Below are 14373 nucleotides of genomic sequence, written 5' to 3'. Positions count from 1 at the left end.
AGGAAGGCCGCCGACCGCGGGAATTCGCGCCGCCCCCATCCCGCCAGCGTACACGAGACTTCCAGGGCACCCTGGACGACATCGAGGGACTGGAATAATTGGCATTCGCCGTGTCACAGGGCTCGTTGGTCTAGGGGTATGATTTCTGCTTAGGGTGCAGGAGGTCCCGGGTTCAAATCCCGGACGAGCCTTAGCGTTTTGTGCAAACTGATCGCACGTCAGTGGCTGAGTCAGCGCAAAAAGCTCGCCGTCAATATCAAATGAATTTCTTATTCGATGTGAGCAATTGGCACTCGGGTCCGACGCGTGAAGGCGATTACGAAGGTTTCGGGTACAGATGGTAGCAGATGCATGTTAGTACGTCTTGCTTATAGTGATGAAAAAGTGTTTCCGCCCGGGATCGAACCGGGGACCTTCTGCGTGTTAGGCAGACGCGATAACCGCTACACCACGGAAACTGCTTGTGTGCACCTTACTTCTCAGACAACTTGTAGTGATGTTGCCATCGTAACTAAAAAATTCAATAAATGTGGTACTTGCAAAACGAAGGGACATGCAGCAGATCCACACACGACGTGGCTCATTGGAGGGCAATACGACACAGGCAGGAAAATACTGTTCCCGCCCGGGATCGAACCGGGGACCTTCTGCGTGTGAAGCAGACGTGATAACCGCTACACTACGGAAACGACGTACCCGAGGAGTCCATCCTTGTTCACTCGAACTTGCCTCAGACTTTCTCTCGTCCGCGAATGCACACACGACAGTTCTTTCGTCAGCCTGGAATCCATCACAGCCGAGGGCTCAAGAAGTCTTCGGGTTGCTCGAGAGGGTGTCTGCCGTAGCACCCCTAACGAGATAGCGGCGTTTCGCGCAGTCGTTATTGCAAGTCATATCAGCAAAAGCAATCACTTTCTCAGCAGCAGGCAGTGCGAGCCCAGCGGCAGCTCTACATGAAGGTACCAATAACCCAGGAAGGCCGCCGACCGCGGGAATTCGCGCCGCCCCCATCCCGCCAGCGTACACGAGACTTCCAGGGCACCCTGGACGACATCGAGGGACTGGAATAATTGGCATTCGCCGTGTCACAGGGCTCGTTGGTCTAGGGGTATGATTTCTGCTTAGGGTGCAGGAGGTCCCGGGTTCAAATCCCGGACGAGCCCTAGCGTTTTGTGCAAACTGATCGCACGTCAGTGGCTGAGTCAGCGCAAAAAGCTCGCCGTCAATATCAAATGAATTTCTTATTCGATGTGAGCAATTGGCACTCGGGTCCGACGCGTGAAGGCGATTACGAAGGTTTCGGGTACAGATGGTAGCAGATGCATGTTAGTACGTCTTGCTTATAGTGATGAAAAAGTGTTTCCGCCCGGGATCGAACCGGGGACCTTCTGCGTGTTAGGCAGACGCGATAACCGCTACACCACGGAAACTGCTTGTGTGCACCTTACTTCTCAGACAACTTGTAGTGATGTTGCCATCGTAACTAAAAAATTCAATAAATGTGGTACTTGCAAAACGAAGGGACATGCAGCAGATCCACACACGACGTGGCTCATTGGAGGGCAATACGACATAGGCAGGAAAATACTGTTCCCGCCCGGGATCGAACCGGGGACCTTCTGCGTGTGAAGCAGACGTGATAACCGCTACACTACGGAAACGACGTACCCGAGGAGTCCATCCTTGTTCACTCGAACTTGCCTCAGACTTTCTCTCGTCCGCGAATGCACACACGACAGTTCTTTCGTCAGCCTGGAACCCATCACAGCCGAGGGCTCAAGAACTCTTCGGGTTGCTCGAGAGGGTGTCTGCCGTAGCACCCCTAACGAGATAGCGGCGTTTCGCGCAGTCGTTATTGCAAGTCATATCAGCAAAAGCAATCACTTTCTCAGCAGCAGGCAGTGCGAGCCCAGCGGCAGCTCTACATGAAGGTACCAATAGCCCAGGAAGGCCGCCGACCGCGGGAATTCGCGCCGCCCCCATCCCGCCAGCGTACACGAGACTTCCAGGGCACCCTGGACGACATCGAGGGACTGGAATATTTGGCATTCGCCGTGACACAGGGCTCGTTGGTCTAGGGGTACGTCAGTTCCGCTTTAGACGCCGTGCAGTGTGGACGTGCCTAATCTTCCGCTCCGCCGTAGCGTTACGTATAGTGGACTATCGTTTTTGTTACGTGTTGTGTTGCAACTTCTGAGAGTATTTCTCCGTCGTTGTTTCGTACCTTGTGTTACTTTCTGTCCTTATTTCAGTGTTTTTTGTGTAGCGGTTTCGACCGCATATTTTGAAAATGTCGTCCCAGGTTATTCCTCGTCAGGCTACAGTTAGTTTTGCTTTTGACAAGTCAACCCGCCATGTGCAACCTAGTTCTCTTGAGATTCATGATTGGTTGGTAGATACCTTTGGTGTTCATTCGGATCAGGTGCACACTGCTTATTTTGATACCGAACTGTATGTTTTCTTTGTTAAGTTTATGGACCCACTTCAGGTTGATAAAATTCTTTCTAAATATGGTCATCAAGTTCTCTTTCGGCATCGGGATGATTCTGTAAGTACCGTGCTGCTTTCCAATGCTTCCATCACGTATACCAATGTTCGTGTTTACAACCTTCCACCGGAGGTGGATAATGTCTATCTTAAGGAGGGTCTACAGAAGTATGGTGATGTAAAGAGCATTCGCCTTGAACGCTGGTCAAGCCAACATCGCCTGCAATGTTACAGTGGTATTCGTTCAGTCGAAATGCACGTTAAGCAGAATATTCCATCTCACCTGCAGATCGGTGGGTATCGTGTCCATGTAACATATAGTGGTCAGGTTGGCACCTGTTTTTTGTGCAATGAAAGTGGTCACGTGCGTACCGACTGTCCGCGGAGAGTTTTTGTTTTAAAAAATTCTCTCGAACAGCGTCGCAAGTTAACGGTCGCTGACCTCGTTGCAGGTGGTTCTGCTCTTGGTGTAGCACAGTCCAGTGGTAGTAGCGCCCCGCCACAGGTTTTGCGCACCCCTGATACAGAATTTCCTCCTTTGCGTGCTAAATCTGATGTTGTTCCGTCTGTCCCTCAGGTGGGTGTGCCACTTTTGAATAATAAGAGGCGTCGCCCACACGATGGAAATAGTACGGATGAGGATCTCCCTGAGATGCCCCAGTCCGAGCGACCGGCATCCTCCGAGCCACTGTGTACTGTAGCTGCTCCCTGCCCTCCTGAGGTAGCGGTTCCGGTGGCGGCTGCTGGCGCCCCTCCGGCCTCCGACGCAGCTTCTCTCGAGTCGGGTCGTCGGTCGGGCCTGTTGGCGCCGTCTTCCGAACCGACTTCGATGTCACAACAAGTGGAGCCGCGACAACTTCCTGCTTCGCTGCCCCATACCTCTGCCAGCGGAGCTGCTCCGCTTCCTTCCAACTCTGCGGCCTCGGACCTTCCTGCTCACGTTTCGCCTCCGTGCAGTCCATGTTTGCCGGAAGCTAGTGCAGGTGTTGACCATTCCGTTTTGTCGGATGTTTCCGCCGCGACCCCGGATCCCGCATGTGGACCGGCGCGGGTGGTGTCGGATACAGAACTTGACCCTCCTACGTCACCGGCGGCTGAAGTTTCCTTGCCCGTCAGCCGACGCAAGTTACGCGTTCAGCCGAACGTTAATGCTGTTCGTAAAAAACCGAAACGTAAGGGATCCGCGGAACGGGGTAGCAGTCCCCCTCCCTCGGATGCCTCCGTCACCCCTGCTATGGACTGTGACGCTGGTGCGTCGGTGTAGGTGATTTGTTTTCTCGCTTTTCTCTCTATGGTTCAAGCATACACCTTTCTTACCTTAAATGTTAACCGTATTGAGTCCGACGTTCGCATTGCCTCTTTGCGGCAGTTTATTTACGACGCCTGTGCGGACGTAGTGTTTTTGCAGGAAGTGTTGTTTTCTGATCTCTCTCTACCTGGATTTCAAACTGTTTTTAATGTCGCGCCGGAATATTCAACAGGAACTGCTCTTTTCTTTCGAGAGGGCATTCCTATTACTGACATTGAATTCCTTGACTCTGGCCGTGGGATTGGTTGTCGTCTTTTTGATCTCCGCCTCGTTGTTTTGTATGCCCCCTCTGGTTCGGGTCACACTGTGGCTCGTTCGCGCTTTTATAAAGAAGAGCTTATTTATCTTTTGCGCCAGAGTCCTCGGAGTCTCCTGCTCGGAGGCGATTTTAATTGTGTTTTACGCCCTGCAGACCAGTCACCCAATTTTAATTATTGCCGTGATTTACATGACTTAGTTCGTACGATGCATCTGCGTGATGTTTGGGAACACAAATATCCAACCCTGGTGAAATATACGTTTTTTACCGCGTCCTCATGCAGTAGACTCGACAGATTCTATTTATCTGATTTTTTATGTGATAAAATTCTTTCTGTCGATGTTATTCCTACTAGTTTTTCTGACCATTGTGCTTTTACTGCAACTGTAAATCTTAGCCGCCAACCTGCAAAACTTTATCGTTCCCAGTGGATGTTAAATGTTTCCCACCTTGCCGACAGTGCTATGGATGATGTTATAAGTGGCGTGTGGGAGCGATGTCTTCGCTCTGTCCCGCGATACCCCTCCTTGCTGGTTTGGTGGACTGCGTTTGCCAAGCCCATGATTTTCTACTGTGCTGCTAGGACGCGTGATTTTAAGAACACGTATGAATATTACTACTCTGTCCTGCGTGAACTATATGACGCGGCGGGTACCTCTCCACTGCGGATCCATGATGTTCGTCGTATTAAAGCCAAGCTCTTGAGCCTTAAACGACGACAGATGGATGGTCTGCGAGTTAAGTCGAAACCTCACTCTCTTGTTGAAGGTGAACTGACATCCTTGTACCACCTGCTACGGCATCAGACTCGTCGTCGTCGCTCCTTCATCTCTTCTCTTACGGTGGATGATGGGCGACAGCTTAGTGCACAGGAGGAAATGGTTCGTGCTCTTCATCAGTATTACACTAGTCTCTATTCTGCCGATGATTCTGGTGAGTCTCTTTCGGATGATGTCTTTGGGGATCTAACTGCGACGATCGCGCCTGACGCGAACGGCGAATTTCTCCGGGAGTTCCAGGTAGATGATGTTTTCGATTTTATTGCTCGCTCTCCGTCCAGTAAATCGCCGGGTCCAGACGGCCTGCCTAAAGAATTTTATCTCCGTTTTTGGCCTCTTTTGGGTGGCATTTTTACGCAGATTTTAAATGAGATTGTCAGAGGGATGGATGTGCCTGCCGATTTTAAAGTAGGGAAAATTGTTTTAATTCCGAAGTCCTCTGGTCGTTTATCTGCTGCCAATCTTCGTCCGCTCACATTGCTGAATTTTGACTATAAGACAGCTGCTAGAGCGCTCAATAGCCGGCTGTCTTCTCTGCTTCGGGGTGTGATTGGTGCACATCAATGTTGTTTTCATGATAGATCTATTCTGACACCAGTAGCCGAATATCGGGATGTTGTCTCGGTTGCGGCGGTTACAAACGTACATTGTGCCTTTGCCTTCCTTGATTTTTATAAGGCTTTTGATCACGTCAGTCATGTGTTTTTAGATCGTGTTTTAGGTACAATAGGTTTTAACGCTTCATCACGTGGTGTTCTTGGCAATTTGTACAGGGGAATAACAGCTCGGGTGTCAGTCAATGGGCAGCTGACGCCGCCCATTGCTATCCGCCGCGGAGTGCCTCAGGGTAGTCCGCTCTCTATGTCTTTATTCGTTTTGTCCCTGGAACCGCTGCTTCGGACTATTGCTCTCAAGCTTCAGGGTATGTCCCTCTCTGGTGGGAAGCTCTCGGTTAAGGCATATGCGGATGATGTCGTTGTTCTCCTCCGTCAACGTGATGATATCCCGTTGTTGAAAGGGGCAGTTGATGCATACTGTCGTGTCTCTGGAGCGCGTCTCAATCAGGGTAAATGTAAGTTCCTTGATATTCGAGGATTTCGCGATGCTGACGTCCCTTGGGCCACTTTTGTCGATCGCCATACGTCCTTGGGGATTATCATTGATCGGTGTCCTCTAAAAATGGCGGCTCTCAATTGGAAATCTGTCACCGAGAAGATACAGGGGGCTCTGATGGTCCATGAGCAGCGCTCTGCTACCATTTTGCAAAAAGTCCGAATTTTAGACACCTACGTCCTATGTAAAGCTTATTATGTTGCTCAGCTGTTCCCACTTCCCATGATGGTGGCGAAAAGGTTGCGCCAATTGTCTAGCAGGTTTATATGGAAGGGCCATCTATTCAAGTTACGTTACGAGGTAATGACGAAACCGCGTCTCTCCGGAGGCTTGGGCCTCTCTGACATTACTCGCAAGGCGTCTGCTTTGTACGTCCGCCGAACGACTCTAATTGTTACGCAAGAAGTGACTTCAATTACATCCAGGCTTTTTACTGTTGTGCGTCCGGCGAGCCTTGCTCCACCTGTCGATGTCGGACGCCTAAATTTTAAGTTGAAACACATTCGGGAATTTTACATTGCGGTGAGTTACCTCGGTGACGTCTTCTTGCGGCGACCGGTGCCAACGACCAAGAGCTTGATTGCCCGCTGGGAGGGGCTGGCCAGTCCCAATCCAATAGAACTGGCGTCTCCATCCGTGTCCTGGAGGAACGTCTGGAAGAACGTTAGTCTGCCGATCCACTCTATGGCCGTGGCGTCCACGTGGTATAGGGTAATAAATAATTTGGTTCCCACCAATGTACGACTGCACCGTATTGGTCTTTCTGACACGGACACCTGTACTCGGTGTGGTCTCCTGGATACCCTTGAACATCGATTCACCTGCTGTGGGCACCTTGCTAATTGGCGTTGGCTCAGGAAACAACTTGCTTTTGTCACTAGGTCTGCTGAAGCCGCTTATACTATTGACATCATCGTCCGGCCCGATTCTTCCTTTTTTCCGCGGACGAAGCTCCATACCGTCATGTGGTTGATTGGCCATTTCGTACATTTTGTCAACAGTTGTCATGAAGAGGATGGACACCTAGCGTTTCGGCAGTACATGCTTACTGCTTACTGGCAGCGCTTGCGATTGCCAGGCCTCCGAGATGATTTTGCCAATATGCTTAGCCTGACATTTGAAAGAGAGGGTGTTGGCTAAGGTCACCTGTGTGAGCCATTTTCTTTTATACTGTTTCTGAATTTGCCGCCTTTATGTATGTTTCTTCTCTACACCAGGACTGAAGTTTTCGTGTTTTAACCTTTATTTCAGTAAGCAGTCTACATTATATAGTCATGTTTTAGGATTTTAATTTCAGTACTGTACTTCTTTTGAAGTGGCTGTGTGGTGGATATTCTTTAATATTTTTTTCAATAGATATATTCGTTCGAGTGGTCTTAAAAAAAAAAAAAAAAAAAAAAGTCGGTAGAGCATTAGGCTTTTAACCTAACGGTCCAGGGTTCAAGTCCCTGTTCGGGCGGAAATTTTAATACTTTGGTAGCCGCACGTCTAGTAGCGGTGTAAGCACTACGGAAAAGAATGCAGATACGCCGTTTCCTGGCACTGCAGTGCTTTAAACGGTACCAGTTGCACGTGTCGGGAGGGTCTTGCGCTACTGGCAGTCGTGGCCGAGTGGTTAAGGCGTCTGACTCGAAATCAGATTCCGTCTGGGAAATAAAAAAAAAAAAAAAAAAAAAAGGGGTATGATTCCTGCTTAGGGTGCAGGAGGTCCCAGGTTCAAATCCCGGACGAGCCCTAGCGTTTTGTGCAAACTGATCGCACGTCAGTGGCTGAGTCAGCGCAAAAAGCTCGCCGTCAATATCAAATGAATTTCTTATTCGATGTGAGCAATTGGCACTCGGGTCCGACGCGTGAAGGCGATTACGAAGGTTTCGGGTACAGATGGTAGCAGATGCATGTTAGTACGTCTTGCTTAAAGTGATGAAAAAGTGTTTCCGCCCGGGATCGAACCGGGGACCTTCTGCGTGTTAGGCAGACGCGACAACCGCTACACCACGGAAACTGCTTGTGTGCACCTTACTTCACAGACAACTTGTAGTGATGTTGCCATCGTAACTAAGAAATTCAATAAATGTGGTACTTGCAAAACGAAGGGACATGCAGCAGATCCACACACGACGTGGCTCATTGGAGGACAATACGACATAGGCAGGAAAATACTGTTCCCGCCCGGGATCGAACCGGGGACCTTCTGCGTGTGAAGCAGACGTGATAACCGCTACACTACGGAAACGACGGACCCGAGGAGTCCATCCTTGTTCACTCGAACTTGCCTCAGACTTTCTCTCGTCCGCGAATGCACACACGACAGTTCTTTTGTCAGCCTGGAACCCATCACAGCCGAGGGCTCAAGAAGTCTTCGGGGTGCTCGAGAGGGTGTCTGCCGTAGCACCCCTAACGAGATAGCGGCGTTTCGCGCAGTCTTTATTGCAAGTCATATCAGCAAAAGCAATCACTTTCTCAGCAGCAGGCAGTGCGAGCCCAGCGGCAGCTCTACATGAAGGTACCAATAGCCCAGGAAGGCCGCCGACCGCGGGAATTCGCGCCGCCCCCATCCCGCCAGCGTACACGAGACTTCCAGGGCACCCTGGACGACATCGAGGGACTGGAATATTTGGCATTCGCCGTGTCACAAGGCTCGTTGGTCTAGGGGTAGTTCCGCTTTAGACGCCGTGCAGTGTGGACGTGCCTAGTCTTCCGCTCCGCCGTAGCGTTACGTATAGTGGACTATCGTTTTTGTTACGTGTTGTGTTGCAACTTCTGAGAGTGTTTCTCCGTCGTTGTTTCGTACCTTGTGTTACTTTCTGTCCGTATTTCAGTGTTGTTTTTTTTTTTTTTGTGTAGCGGTTTCGACCGCATATTTTGAAAATGTCGTCCCAGGTTATTCCTCGTCAGGCTACAGTTAGTTTTGCTTTTGACAAGTCAACCCGCCATGTGCAACCTAGTTCTCTTGAGATTCATGATTGGTTGGTAGATACCTTTGGTGTTCATTCGGATCAGGTGCACACTGCTTATTTTGATACCGAACTGTATGTTTTCTTTGTTAAGTTTATGGACCCACTTCAGGTTGATAAAATTCTTTCTAAATATGGTCATCAAGTTCTCTTTCGGCATCGGGATGATTCTGTAAGTACCGTGCTGCTTTCCAATGCTTCCATCACGTATACCAATGTTCGTGTTTACAACCTTCCACCGGAGGTAGATAATGTCTATCTTAAGGAGGGTCTACAGAAGTATGGTGATGTAAAGAGCATTCGCCTTGAACGCTGGTCAAGCCAACATCGCCTGCAATGTTACAGTGGTATTCGTTCAGTCGAAATGCACGTTAAGCAGAATATTCCATCTCACCTGCAGATCGGTGGATATCGTGTCCATGTAACATATAGTGGTCAGGTTGGCACCTGTTTTTTGTGCAATGAAAGTGGTCACGTGCGTACCGACTGTCCGCGGAGAGTTTTTGTTTTAAAAAATTCTCTCGAACAGCGTCGCAAGTTAACGGTCGCTGACCTCGTTGCAGGTGGTTCTGCTCTTGGTGTAGCACAGTCCAGTGGTAGTAGCGCCCCTCCACAGGTTTTGCGCACCGCTGATACAGAATTTCCTCCTTTGCGTGCTAAATCTGATGTTGTTCCGTCTGTCCCTCAGGTGGGTGTGCCACTTTTGAATAATAAGAGGCGTCGCCCACACGATGGAAATAGTACGGATGAGGATCTCCCTGAGATGCCCCAGTCCGAGCGACCGGCATCCTCCGAGCCACTGTGTACTGTAGCTGCTCCCTGCCCTCCTGAGGTAGCGGTTCCGGTGGCGGCTGCTGGCGCCCCTCCGGCCTCCGACGCAGCTTCTCTCGAGTCGGGTCGTCGGTCGGGCCTGTTGGCGCCGTCTTCCGAACCGACTTCGATGTCACAACAAGTGGAGCCGCGACAACTTCCTGCTTCGCTGCCCCATACCTCTGCCAGCGGAGCTGCTCCGCTTCCTTCCAACTCTGCGGCCTCGGACCTTCCCGCTCACGTTTCGCCTCCGTGCAGTCCATGTTTGCCGGAAGCTAGTGCAGGTGTTGACCATTCCGTTTTGTCGGATGTTTCCCCCGCGACCCCCGATCCCGCATGTGGACCGGCGCGGGTGGTGTCGGATACAGAACTTGACCCTCCTACGTCACCGGCGGCTGAAGTTTCCTTGCCCGTCAGCCGACGCAAGTTACGCGTTCAGCCGAACGTTAATGCTGTTCGTAAAAAACCGAAACGTAAGGGATCCGCGGAACGGGGTAGCAGTCCCCCTCCCTCGGATGCCTCCGTCACCCCTGCTATGGACTGTGACGCTGGTGCGTCGGTGTAGGTGATTTGTTTTCTCGCTTTTCTCTCTATGGTTCAAGCATACACCTTTCTTACCTTAAATGTTAACCGTATTGAGTCCGACGTTCGCATTGCCTCTTTGCGGCAGTTTATTTACGACGCCTGTGCGGACGTAGTGTTTTTGCAGGAAGTGTTGTTTTCTGATCTCTCTCTACCTGGATTTCAAACTGTTTTTAATGTCGCGCCGGAATATTCAACAGGAACTGCTCTTTTCTTTCGAGAGGGCATTCCTATTACTGACATTGAATTCCTTGACTCTGGCCGTGGGATTGGTTGTCGTCTTTTTGATCTCCGCCTCGTTGTTTTGTATGCCCCCTCTGGTTCGGGTCACACTGTGGCTCGATCGCGCTTTTATAAAGAAGAGCTTATTTATCTTTTGCGCCAGAGTCCTCGGAGTCTCCTGCTCGGAGGCGATTTTAATTGTGTTTTACGCCCTGCAGACCAGTCCCCCAATTTTAATTATTGCCGTGATTTACATGACTTAGTTCGTACGATGCATCTGCGTGATGTTTGGGAACACAAATATCCAACCCTGGTGAAATATACGTTTTTTACCGCGTCCTCATGCAGTAGACTCGACAGATTCTATTTATCTGATTTTTTATGTGATAAAATTCTTTCTGTCGATGTTATTCCTACTAGTTTTTCTGACCATTGTGCTTTTACTGCAACTGTAAATCTTAGTCGCCAACCTGCAAAACTTTATCGTTCCCAGTGGATGTTAAATGTTTCCCACCTTGCCGACAGTGCTATGGATGATGTTATAAGTGGCGTGTGGGAGCGATGTCTTCGCTCTGTCCCGCGATACCCCTCCTTGCTGGTTTGGTGGACTGCGTTTGCCAAGCCCAAGATTCGTCAGACTTTGATTTTCTACTGTGCTGCTAGGACGCGTGATTTTAAGAACACGTATGAATATTACTACTCTGTCCTGCGTGAACTATATGACGCGGCGGGTACCTCTCCACTGCGGATCCATGATGTTCGTCGTATTAAAGCCAAGCTCTTGAGCCTTAAACGACGACAGATGGATGGTCTGCGAGTTAAGTCGAAACCTCACTCTCTTGTTGAAGGTGAACTGACATCCTTGTACCACCTGCTACGGCATCAGACTCGTCGTCGTCGCTCCTTCATCTCTTCTCTTACGGTGGATGATGGGCGACAGCTTAGTGCACAGGAGGAAATGGTTCGTGCTCTTCATCAGTATTACACTAGTCTCTATTCTGCCGATGATTCTGGTGAGTCTCTTTCGGATGATGTCTTTGGGGATCTAACTGCGACGATCGCGCCTGACGCGAACGGCGAATTTCTCCGGGAGTTCCAGGTAGATGATGTTTTCGATTTTATTGCTCGCTCTCCGTCCAGTAAATCGCCGGGTCCAGACGGCCTGCCTAAAGAATTTTATCTCCGTTTTTGGCCTCTTTTGGGTGGCATTTTTACGCAGATTTTAAATGAGATTGTCAGGGGGATGGATGTGCCTGCCGATTTTAAAGTAGGGAAAATTGTTTTAATTCCGAAGTCCTCTGGTCGTTTATCTGCTGCCAATCTTCGTCCGCTCACATTGCTGAATTTTGACTATAAGACAGCTGCTAGAGCGCTCAATAGCCGGTTGTCTTCTCTGCTTCGGGGTGTGATTGGTGCACATCAATGTTGTTTTCATGATAGATCTATTCTGACACCAGTAGCCGAATATCGGGATGTTGTCTCGGTTGCGGCGGTTACAAACGTACATTGTGCCTTTGCCTTCCTAGATTTTTATAAGGCTTTTGATCACGTCAGTCATGTGTTTTTAGATCGTGTTTTAGGTACAATAGGTTTTAACGCTTCATCACGTGGTGTTCTTGGCAATTTGTATAGGGGAATAACAGCTCGGGTGTCAGTCAATGGGCAGCTGACGCCGCCCATTGCTATCCGCCGCGGAGTGCCTCAGGGTAGTCCGCTCTCTATGTCTTTATTCGTTTTGTCCCTGGAACCGCTGCTTCGGACTATTGCTCTCAAGCTTCAGGGTATGTCCCTCTCTGGTGGGAAGCTCTCGGTTAAGGCATATGCCGATGATGTCGTTGTTCTCCTCCGTCAACGAGATGATATCCCGTTGTTGAAAGGGGCAGTTGATGCATACTGTCGTGTCTCTGGAGCGCGTCTCAATCAGGGTAAATGTAAGTTCCTTGATATTCGAGGATTTCGCGATGCTGACGTCCCTTGGGCCACTTTTGTCGATCGCCATACGTCCTTGGGGATTATCATTGATCGGTGTCCTCTAAAAATGGCGGCTCTCAATTGGAAATCTGTCACCGAGAAGATACAGGGGGCTCTGATGGTCCATGAGCAGCGCTCTGCTACCATTTTGCAAAAAGTCAGAATTTTAGACACCTACGTCCTATGTAAAGCTTATTATGTTGCTCAGCTGTTCCCACTTCCCGTGATGGTGGCGAAAAGGTTGCGCCAATTGTCTAGCAGGTTTATATGGAAGGGCCATCTATTCAAGTTACGTTACGAGGTAATGACGAAATCGCGTCTCTCCGGAGGCTTGGGCCTCTCTGACATTACTCGCAAGGCGTCTGCTTTGTACGTCCGCCGAACGACTCTAATTGTTACGCAAGAAGTGACTTCAATTACATCCAGGCTTTTTACTGTTGTGCGTCCGGCGAGCCTTGCTCCACCTGTCGATGTCGGACGCCTAAATTTTAAGTTGAAACACATTCGGGAATTTTACATTGCGGTGAGTTACCTCGGTGACGTCTTCTTGCGGCGACCGGTGCCAACGACCAAGGGCTTGATTGCCCGCTGGGAGGGGCTGGCCAGTCCCAATCCAATAGAACTGGCGTCTCCATCCGTGTCCTGGAGGAACGTCTGGAAGAACGTTAGTCTGCCGATCCACTCTATGGCCGTGGCGTCCACGTGGTATAGGGTAATAAATAATTTGGTTCCCACCAATGTACGACTGCACCGTATTGGTCTTTCTGACACGGACACCTGTACTCGGTGTGGTCTCCTGGATACCCTTGAACATCGATTCACCTGCTGTGGGCACCTTGCTAATTGGCGTTGGCTCAGGAAACAACTTGCTTTTGTCACTAGGTCTGCTGAAGCCGCTTATACTATTGACATCATCGTCCGGCCCGATTCTTCCTTTTTTCCGCAGACGAAGCTCCATACCGTCATGTGGTTGATTGGCCATTTCGTACATTTTGTCAACAGTTGTCATGAAGAGGATGGACACCTAGCGTTTCGGCAGTACATGCTTACTGCTTACTGGCAGCGCTTGCGATTGCCAGGCCTCCGAGATGATTTTGCCAATATGCTTAGCCTGACATTTGAAAGAGAGGGTGTTGGCTAAGGTCACCTGTGTGAGCCATTTTCTTTTATACTGTTTCTGGATTTGCCGCCTTTATGTATGTTTCTTCTCTACACCAGGACTGAAGTTTTCGTGTTTTGACCTTTATTTCAGTAAGCAGTCTATATTATATAGTCATGTTTTAGGATTTTAATTTCAGTACTGTACTTCTTTTGAAGTGGCTGTGTGGTGGATATTCTTTAATATTTTTTTTCAATAGATATATTCGTTCGAGTGGTAGTGTGTCTGCTTCAAAAAAAAAAGTCGGTAGAGCATTAAAAAAAAAAAAAAAAAAAAAAAAAAAAAAAAAAAAAAAAAAAGGGGTATGATTCCTGCTTAGGGTGCAGAAGGTCCCGGGTTCAAATCCCGGACGAGCCCTAGCGTTTTGTGCAAACTGATCGCACGTCAGTGGCTGAGTCAGCGCAAAAAGCTGGCCGTCAATATCAAATGAATTTCTTATTCGATGTGAGCAATTGGCACTCGGGTCCGACGCGTGAAGGCGATTACGAAGGTTTCGGGTACAGATGGTAGCAGATGCATGTTAGTACGTCTTACCTTAAAGTGATGAAAAAGTGTTTCCGCCCGGGATCGAACCGGGGACCTTCTGCGTGTTAGGCAGACGTGATAACCGCTACACCACGGAAACTGCTTGTGTGCACCTTACTTCACAGACAACTTGTAGTGATGTTGCCATCGTAACTAAGAAATTCAATAAATGTGGTACTTGCAAAACGAAGGGACATGCAGCA

At 49.4% G+C, this 14373-nt stretch overlaps 9 non-coding genes across 9 annotated transcripts; 2 read left to right on the top strand and 7 right to left on the bottom strand.

Moving 5' to 3' along the window:
- Positions 1 to 119: 119 nt before the first annotated feature.
- Positions 120 to 191, top strand: Trnap-agg. Its single transcript has one exon. It is a non-coding gene; the product is annotated as a tRNA-Pro (tRNA).
- Positions 192 to 385: 194 nt separating this feature from the next.
- Positions 386 to 458, bottom strand: Trnav-aac. Its single transcript has one exon. It is a non-coding gene; the product is annotated as a tRNA-Val (tRNA).
- Positions 459 to 616: 158 nt separating this feature from the next.
- Trnav-cac lies at positions 617 to 689 on the bottom strand. The gene has a single exon. It is a non-coding gene; the product is annotated as a tRNA-Val (tRNA).
- A 402-nt stretch (positions 690 to 1091) lies between these two features.
- On the top strand, positions 1092 to 1163 carry Trnap-agg. Its single transcript has one exon. It is a non-coding gene; the product is annotated as a tRNA-Pro (tRNA).
- Positions 1164 to 1357: 194 nt separating this feature from the next.
- On the bottom strand, positions 1358 to 1430 carry Trnav-aac. The gene has a single exon. It is a non-coding gene; the product is annotated as a tRNA-Val (tRNA).
- A 158-nt stretch (positions 1431 to 1588) lies between these two features.
- Trnav-cac lies at positions 1589 to 1661 on the bottom strand. The gene has a single exon. It is a non-coding gene; the product is annotated as a tRNA-Val (tRNA).
- A 6215-nt stretch (positions 1662 to 7876) lies between these two features.
- On the bottom strand, positions 7877 to 7949 carry Trnav-aac. Its single transcript has one exon. It is a non-coding gene; the product is annotated as a tRNA-Val (tRNA).
- Positions 7950 to 8107: 158 nt separating this feature from the next.
- Positions 8108 to 8180, bottom strand: Trnav-cac. The gene has a single exon. It is a non-coding gene; the product is annotated as a tRNA-Val (tRNA).
- A 6017-nt stretch (positions 8181 to 14197) lies between these two features.
- Trnav-aac lies at positions 14198 to 14270 on the bottom strand. The gene has a single exon. It is a non-coding gene; the product is annotated as a tRNA-Val (tRNA).
- Positions 14271 to 14373: the final 103 nt, after the last annotated feature.

Source organism: Schistocerca piceifrons, unplaced genomic scaffold (assembly GCF_021461385.2).
Source record: "Schistocerca piceifrons isolate TAMUIC-IGC-003096 unplaced genomic scaffold, iqSchPice1.1 HiC_scaffold_539, whole genome shotgun sequence".
Lineage (NCBI taxonomy): Eukaryota > Metazoa > Arthropoda > Insecta > Orthoptera > Acrididae > Schistocerca > Schistocerca piceifrons.
Note: the sequence above shows the minus strand (reverse complement) of the source record. Positions and strands in the feature narration are given on the sequence as shown.